At 49.5% G+C, this 8780-nt stretch overlaps 1 protein-coding gene across 1 annotated transcript in view; it reads left to right on the top strand.

Moving 5' to 3' along the window:
• Positions 1 to 6248: 6248 nt before the first annotated feature.
• Positions 6249 to 8780, top strand: part of ZDHHC1 (zinc finger, DHHC-type containing 1) — an 18532-nt gene continuing 16000 nt past the window's right edge. The window contains exon 1 of the mRNA XM_012660550.1: positions 6249 to 6468. The gene's annotated coding sequence lies outside the window, so the exon portion shown is untranslated. The remainder of the gene's footprint in view (positions 6469 to 8780) is intronic.

Below are 8780 nucleotides of genomic sequence, written 5' to 3'. Positions count from 1 at the left end.
GAGTGCCGTGGCATCATCATAGCTCACAACAACCTCAAACTTCTGGGCTCAAGCGATCCTCCTGCCTCAGCCTCCCGAGTAGCTGGGACTACAGGCACGTGCCACCATGCCCGGCTAATTTTTTTCTATATATTTTTAGCTGTCCGATTAATTTCTTTCTATTTTTGGTAGAGATGGGGTCTTGCTCTTGCTCAGGCTGGTCTCAAACTCCTGAGCTCAAACGATCCGCCCGCCTCGGCCTCCCGCAGTGCTAGGATTACAGGCGTGAGCCACCGTGCCTGGCCTATGTTGTATTTTTAAAAAAAATAAACTGAAACCAGATGGAGGGAGGTTTGTTCACAGCCTTGCCTACAATTTTCTCCAACGAATTCCTTGAAAAGTCAACCACCTATGAGTGGTGCCTGTTCTCCCTGGAGGTCCCTCGCCCCTGGTATGCAAATAGCCTGCCAGGTTGGTCTTTCCAAAAAGTGCAAACAAAAGGAGGAAGAAAAGAACTTCGTGGCCTGAGGGCTTTCCAGAATGCGGGTCATCTCCCGGTGGAGCCCAGTTTTAGGTCTGTAATCCTCTCTCCCCGTTTCCCTTGTGTGGGGGGTAGGTTGGGGTGTGGTTGGGGGGAGTCTTGGGCTGGGCTTGAGTCAGAATCACCTGGACCAACACTTGGTAAAAATATGTATTCCAGCCTCCCACATATACCCCATTTGTGGTGCTAACCTCTGGCATGGGACCCCAGCTCCCCAGATGGGTTGATATTTGCAGTCAGTGGTGGGATTATACCCCTAAAGGGGCCCAAGCCACTCCTGCTTCCATCCTGGGAAGACCAGATGCGGGAGGTGGTTATCGAAATATTTTTAACCACCAGCCAGGTCCAGGGCTTTGTAATGCCCCTGCAGCCCTCATTAAGTGATTCCTTGCTCAGAGAGAGGAGGCAAGTGCACCCCCTGGTCACCGTGCCAGGGGCTTTGCATTTTTCTTTGGAACATGAATTGGACATTGTCATAGTGAAATATATGCTCCAGTCCCCAGGCAGGGGAGAGAGCACGTGTTTCCCAGCTCCGACCTTCATTCCTGGCTCAGAACACCTTTCTTTTGAATTCCAAGCTTTTTCAGATAATTGTGTCAGGTTACATAAGGTTTTGAGATATGAACACTCAAAGGAAATTCCGCTGAGAGCAGGTCTGAGAGGTTCCGGTGCATAATTTACTTTAAAGTATTCGAGGAAAAAATTCAGGTGTCTCAGCCCTGCACATTTTTGAAATAAAATAAGAACAGCAGACAACTCTGCATGCATGTACCATACTCCAAAGAAGTGAGCAAGCAAAAAGATTTCAGCGCTGAAAGGAAACACCCCACCCTAGGGAGGCTTGCAGGGGTGGGGGCAGGGGGGTCAGGAGCAAAGAGGACAGCTGCGACCAGGCTGAAAAGGAAATCCTTATGGGGCCAGGATCACCTCCCCCCATTTCTGCATCTTAGGTAACACATGTTGTAAATACAAGCCTTCAGTTTTCCAAGAAACATAAAATAAAAGCTGAATTACTGGCAGAGAAGCTTTAAAACTTTGGTTCCTAGGACTCTGAGGGCACATTTTCCACACACCATGATTTTTATTTCATTTGCCTCCCTCTAGCAGCTCTGTTGCATAAGGTGCTGTTTCCAAACACCTTGTCCCCAACTGGAGACATAGAGTAAGTTTTATCTAGGTCTAAGAAGAGTTCTGGAAGGGTGACATTGTGTTCCAAGACGTACTGGTTATAGTCAACAGTAGGAAAGCTGCCAGAGCCTTCTCACCAAGGAAGCTGAGAGAATATTTTAAATACCAAATGGTACTTCTCTCTTAAAGCACAAAGCAGTCATAAAAACCACTTAACAAGGAAAAATTAATGGGAGGAAAATGTCTTGAATGTAGCACATTTAAAAAAAAAGCTTTACAAGGGACATGGGAAAAATAGATTTACTATGTTGAAGTAAATAGATTTACTATGATAATATAAGAAAGTCGATTTTTACACAAAAATAATTCAAGGAGTGGTTATTTACTTACAAAAGCCTTCACAGAATTCCTGTAAGTAGTATTATCCTTTCATTCATTCCTTCTTTCATTCAAGCACATTTCTTAGGTGCTTACTGCATTCCAAGGCTGTGTGCTAGGAAGCTACTGTGAGTGGTGAGCGAGAAAAACTTCATTCCTCCCAGGTGGGTTCTCTGTCTGGCTGGGGGGACAGGCTCTTATCAGATCATTAAACAATCAAGTAGCCCTGGACAGAAGGAACTAGAAAGCAGAGTCCCATGGCACTGTGGGGAGTGATGACCTCTTCTATTCTGGGGGGAGAGAAAGCTTTTCCAGAGGAAGTGGCGTTCCAGGTAGTGTGAGCTTCAAGTGCAAAGGCCCTAGGATAGAGAGGGCCGAGTCCTTCCAGGAAAGGAAGGGCAGCTCTCGAGGCTGGGCTGCTGGAGCCAGTCTTGGAGACTGCGGTGGCCGGGGGGAGGAGGAGGTTTTGATCCCAATTTCATGGTATATGGAAATACCTCTCCTGGAGGAGCAGGGAGAGTTGTTGAGGGTTGTAAGCAGGAAGCAAAATAATCAGCTTGGTTTGTTTTTGTTTTTTTCAAAGACAGCCACAGGCAGAATGAGGAGAATGGTTTCATGGGGGAGCAGGGGACAGGGAGCCCCCAGTGGAAGCTGAGAGGCCAGTCAGGAGGCTGCAGTGCTGGCCAGGGCAAGAGATGCTGGTGGCCGTGGGGACAAGCCAGGTGGATGGACTGACTCATGCAGGGCCCATTGGAGAGGGTACTGTGACCCAGACAAAGTAGACCCAGCAACCAAGCGCTGTGGCTGACCATCTCCCACCCAGGCTAATCTGACAATTAAATTTCATTCCATTTGTCGATGAAATGGATAGCATCATTTCTGGGTAGAAAGACAAGGACGATCTAGATTAGAGGCACCAAGGATTAGCGCCATTGAACGCTCTCTGAGTGCACGATTACAGTTTCAGGCCTCATCACAGCCCTGTGCAGTAGCTATTGTCACCTCCATTTCACACAAGAGCAAATTGAGATTTGGAGGTTAAAAGATTGGCTCAAGGTCACCAGCTGCTTATTGGCAGCATTGGGATCGAACCAAGTAACCACGGACCTGCCCTGGAACAGGAAATGCCAGGAGCAGGGGACACACTGGCTCTAAGGACATAGTGCTTGTTCACGCCCAGGGCGGGATAAGCCGGCTTTGCCTGCCCCAGAGTGTCTGGCCGTTTCAGAGTCATGTAAGTCAGCTCTCATGCATGTGTGCAAGCCTATAGAAACACGGTTGGCCTTTTTCTCCCCATGGCCCAGGCTGGTCTTCTCTGTGCAAACTTGCATTGCACATCAGGGGCAGCAGCTCCAGGCAGGAACAAACCCTGCCTAAGGGGCCAACTTCTGTCCCAGAAAAATGTGTCTCACATTTTCATAGAAATTAGCAGAGGGAGTGGGGCTGGGAGGAACTGGAACAACTCTCTAGGTAAAAGGAACCCTGCGGGGAAAAGGCCTACGGGTGGAAGCAAATGCTGCTGGTTCCAAGATCTGCAGAATAGGGACGGAGGACAGGTATGAGTGCCACAGACCAGAAGCTTGCCCAGCAGGGCCTTGGAAGCCATACTTTGGCTTCCATCCTTTGCTCCTAAAGGCACACACATGCACGTGTGTGCATGGAAGTATCTTAAACAAGACTGATGAGGTGGTGCTTTCACATTAGAAAAATTGCTCTGCCCTCTGCCTGCTTAGGGATGAGCAATGTGTGGGCTTCCTCACTCGGGGATGTCCTGGGTTGTGTCAGCTTCTACATTGGGACCACAAGATGATAACAGACTCAGAAAGAACATGTGCTCGGACTGCCTGTGCCTTTAAAAAGCAGATTTGGGGTGAGAGAATCCTCTTCTCAGAAAGCCTGGCCTGGAGTCACTCACAGACATCACGGGAATCTGAGCTGTCACTTGGATTTCTGTTCAACTGAAAACAGCTTTAATTTATTATTATAATGTATGTGCCCTTAACACCATTTGAAATCCTATGGCTGCTGTAATGAATTATCTTTACAGTTCTGGAGGTCAGAAGTTGGAAGTGGGTCTCACTGGGCTAAAGTCAAGGTGACAGCAGGCTGGTTCCTTCTGGAGGCTCAAGGAGGGAGTCTGTTTCCCTGCTTTTTCCAGGTTCTAGAGGCCACCTGCCTTCCTTGGCTCACGGTCCCTCCTCCATTTTCAAAGTGTCTTCAAATTTCTCTGACCTCTGTTCCATCGTTACATGTCCTTCTTCCACAATGACCCTCCTGCCACTCTCTTGTAAAGGCCCTTGTGACTACACTGAACCCACCCAGATAACCCAGGAGAATCTCCCCCATCTCAAGATCCTTAACTTAATCTCATCTGCAAAATCCCTTTTGACATATCAGGCAACATACTCACAGGTTCTGGGGATTAGGGCAAGGAAATCTTTGGGGTCTCTTGTTCAGACTACCACTCCCTTTAACCAAATAGGAGGAAGGAAGACAAGCCTGGCAGCTGGGAGGAGCATAGCTTGGAAATAGGAGGCTGATGTTAGGGAGACCAGACACGAGGCTGCTGAAGGATCAGCAAGGGAGATGCTGGTGGTCTGGGCTGCAGTGGAGCAGGAAGAATGGACACATGTTTCAGAGGGAGAACACTCTGATCTTGGGGACTATTTGGGTTAGGTGGGCAAGGATTAGCAGGAGAGACATGGGAAGATGCCTGAGTGTAGAGATGGGCTGACTGACGGTGATACCTGTCAGAGGGCCCGAGGGAGGAGCAGGTTTGTGGCAAGGACAAAGAAGGCATCTGGGGATGGGTTACATCTAAGACACCCATGGGACATCCAGGAGAGGTGCCCAGAAGGCAGGTGGATCCAGGGTCTAGAAGGCTGTGACTCTTAGGTTCCCTCCTCTTCCTGTGGGCATACATGGGGTCATCCTCCACCTTGATTTCTGGGTCACTATCTCTGAGCCTTATTTCTCCAATTCAGGTAAGAGTGAAAGAGTCATCTTGTATTTCTGAAGCCAGAGTAGCATTGATATTGATTCCACAACAAATTTGAGCTTATCAGTCCTGAAAACAAGAATTTAAATCACAGAGAGCTTAAGTCACTTGGCACAAGGACCCACACAACTGGTATGTGAGCATGAATAGTTATGTTGCTTTTATTGTATGCCTGTGCCTTACACATTTTCAAGATAGCATGTTTTCTTCTCTGTCTGCCCATTCTGAGAAGATAGCTAGCCAGCTGCTCACCACTTTAGGGCCTTGGAGATCTGGATAGGACAGTTAGCAGAAGACAAAGCCTCTTCCTGTTTTTTTGAGAAAGACTGGGCTCATGGGAGAATCCATTCTGAGTGTCCCCAAGGAGAAGGGGAGAAGGGAAAGGGAAGAGAGACTGCAGGCTCTGGAACAGAGCAAGCAGGTGTCTGTCCCTGGCAGCCCCAGGTAGGGGTGGGGGCCTCAGCAGGCTTGGCCCCACCCACACAGCCCAGACCAGAAAACCTTTGGGCCAATGGCTGTAGCCTCAGTGCTGAAGAAGACCCAGGATTAGAAGGTTTTTTTGTTTTGTTTTTTTTCTGCAGGAGATCATGAGTCCTGTGGAATGATCTGGATAAGAGGAGCCCAATGGAGGCCAAGATTGAATTTCCCATCAGCTTGGAAGATGTGGGCTTTTGGTAGGATTTATGCTTGATTTAAAAGCAATAAAGAAATATTTTGTGCTACATATTTTAAGCTCTTATACTTACCATTTTATATGGTGGGGTACCTGCATTTTTAGTTGTGTAATTTATTTGTCTAGATCAGTTTCCTATTTAACCTGTAGCTCCCTGAAGGGCCGGGATCTCGTGGCTGTTCCCCATGGTATGTCCTGTGCCCAGCACATACTCTCATTAAAGTGTGCAAGTTGACTGAGGGTCTTCCTGAGAGTGGTGGTCTCCGGAGAGGAACTGGATGGGGGGCGCGTTTGGGACAAGTTAGGATTTGGGGAAGGCAAACTGGGGACCCGGGATGGGGGAAAGTGGGTTTTCTAGGAGAAAGGTTAGAAAAAAAACCAGGAACCGGCCGGCTGAGGCGCCAGGGGGTCCATGGCAAGCCCCGCCCCGAGCCAGGGTACAGGCGCGAAGTGACGCAGCGCGGTTTGGCCGCTGTGGGGCGCCGTAGCCCGCGCGGTTGCCGGGGGAACGGGCCCAGCGCCGGACGAGGCCCAGCCGGTCTTGGCCTGGCCTGGCCGCGCCGCCAGCACGCCAGAGCCGGAGCCTGAGGACACGCCAGCCCAATCTCCGCCCGGGATGGGGTCCCGCTCCGGGGCGTGTAGCCGCCTGGTCCCGGGGACCGTCTCTGCCGCGAGTGTCTGAAGCTCGGGAGGGTGGACGGCCAGGCGCGAGGGCCGAACCGCTGGCTGACCTTGGCAGAGCTGATCTGGCGCGGCAGCCGTGGCGCTCAGGTGAGGAGCCCCCGCCCCGTTTCTCACCTCAGAGCCTGGCCTGAGCCATCGGGTCGCGGCTGCTGCGGTCTGGCCGGGCTCTGGGCTCGCCTCGGCCTGGAGCCCGTGGCCTGAGTTCCAGGGACCCGGCAGAACGCAGGGCTTCCTTCCAGCGTTCATCGGGTTCACAGATTTGCATTGAGCGCCTACTGTGTGCCAGGCTCTGTGCCAGGCGCGGGCACAGAAGGCTCCGAACAGACGCGGCAGGTTTCAGAACCCACAGAGTATTAAGGAGGGGGGTGGAGAGCAGGCGCCAGATTCGTGACTAAAGTGATTTCAGGTCGGGTTAAGTGCTCTGGTAATGAAATGGAGAGGTTAGTCAGGGACAGTCTGTCTTAAAAGGCCAGATTTAAGCTAAGACCTTAAGGTTGGAAAGGAGCCAGCAATGTGAGCACAGGAAGGGTGTTTGTGGAAGAGGGAAAAGCAAATGCAAAAGTCTGGAGGCAGCAGAGTACATCATGGAACAGAAAGTGTGAGGGGAGCTCTGCAGGCGCGGGTGGGGGTGTCAACTTTACCCCAGCAGGTTGAGGAAACCACTGAAGTGTTTTGATGAGTTTCAAGTTTTGAAAAGCTCAATTCCCTCTGGCCGCTGTGGGCAGCATGGTTGTGACAGGGCACACTGAGAAGTCAGCTGAGAGCCATCCTACTTCTGCCAGTCTAGCTGTGCCGCCTGGAAGAATTTACTTAGTCTCTCTGAGCCTAGCGTTCTAATCTGTGCAAAGGTGATCTTGTTCTGCATGTTGTTTATGAGTGAGAAAGTGAGGGGCCATGAGACCAGTGACCAGAGAGAGGACAGCTTGAAATGAAATTTACTTATCCACTTCCCACAGCCTTGTCCAACCCTTGGGGGTTGGATAAGTAAATTCCATCAAAGTCCTTAAAGCAGTGTCTGGCACAGAATAAGTGCCCTCTAAATGCTAGGTTTGGTTATTGTTGTTGAAACAGTGTAGGAGAGCGATGATGGAGGCTTGGGTTAGGGCGATGGCAGCAGAAATGGTAAGAAGTGGCTTAACATCCTTTACTGAAGAAGAACTGGGTTTAGACATGGGCGAAGGGTGGTCCTTGCTTTTGTGGAACTGGTGGTTCACTGTGGGAGATGGCTTTGTAAACAGATAATCACCGTGAGATGCAATCAAAGCAACAACAGCACTCAATTAGCCAGATTTTGTTTTGTTTTGCTTTGCTTTTGTTTTTCTTATTTTGTTCTGTCACAGTTTTGTTCTTAATGACTGTTTCTTGGTGGGTGTTCCCCAAGGCTGGCTCCTACAGTCTATGAGTTGATTTCCTGGTTAAAATCAACAACCCTTGCCTCCCCTTCATTAGCCTTGTTTCTGCTCCGTGCCACTCCCTCCTTCTTGTCCCCTTAACTTGGATCCCAAACAGTCTGCAGTGGTTGCTTCAGGAGGAGAATGGCACAGAAAATATTTGCAGACCACACCAACTTAGGAATGATTGAGGTTTCGCGCTTTTCTTGCCATAGCATCAGACTTGTGCGTGTTTTTCATGAGAGAGAAAGTGAGGGCCCAGCCACATCTCCAGGGACTGGAGAGGTCTTTGAGAACAGCTTGAAGTTCCAGTTTATTTTCTAGGATTTGTGTGATATGCATCCCTTGATTGAACTATAGCCACTTCCCAGAATTTTCCCAGCCACTGAGGGACTTCTCTGCCACCTGTGTGGAATTTTAATAAACAAAGTACTCATCCCTAAAAATCTTTTGTAAGTGACTTTTTATAGTGTCAAACAATGTGCACTGGGAAGCTATTTCTTTCTGGCTCCCCTTTAGGTTGTTAAATTGGGCATCTGTTAAATCTCAGTGAAAATTATTTCAAAAGCAGATTCTGGGAAAAAGTGGAAAACTCACTTAGGAATATCCATAGACAGAAAATCTCTCACACGGAAGCCATAAATCCTCTAGCAGAAAGAAAAGAAGCTTAAGGAGCAGAACTTTCCTGTGGAGTGCACCTTCCCTTTGGGTTCTGGGAGTCACAGAGAGCTGAGCTGGCCTTGGCCGAGGACAAACAAGGCCCTGCCCAGCAACCTCTCTGTTGTGCTGCCTGGTTGTCTGATTCTAGCTTTGACAAGACCCCTAACAGCTCTTCCTCACAGCTCTGCAGCTGAGCGACTCAGAATTGCTTTCAAGAGCGAGAAAGCATTTCAGTAAAACCAAACACTCTTGTTGCGTTGTTGTTGGGCAGGAATTCCTTGTTTGGCTGGCATGGTACAGGGCTCTGGACACACAAGTGCATTTGGTCTGCATGGCAGCCTAGTGGAG

The sequence above is a fragment of the Propithecus coquereli genome, unplaced genomic scaffold, assembly GCF_000956105.1.
Source record: "Propithecus coquereli isolate 6110/MARCELLA unplaced genomic scaffold, Pcoq_1.0 Scaffold67, whole genome shotgun sequence".
NCBI classification, from domain to species: domain Eukaryota; kingdom Metazoa; phylum Chordata; class Mammalia; order Primates; family Indriidae; genus Propithecus; species Propithecus coquereli.
Note: the sequence above shows the minus strand (reverse complement) of the source record. Positions and strands in the feature narration are given on the sequence as shown.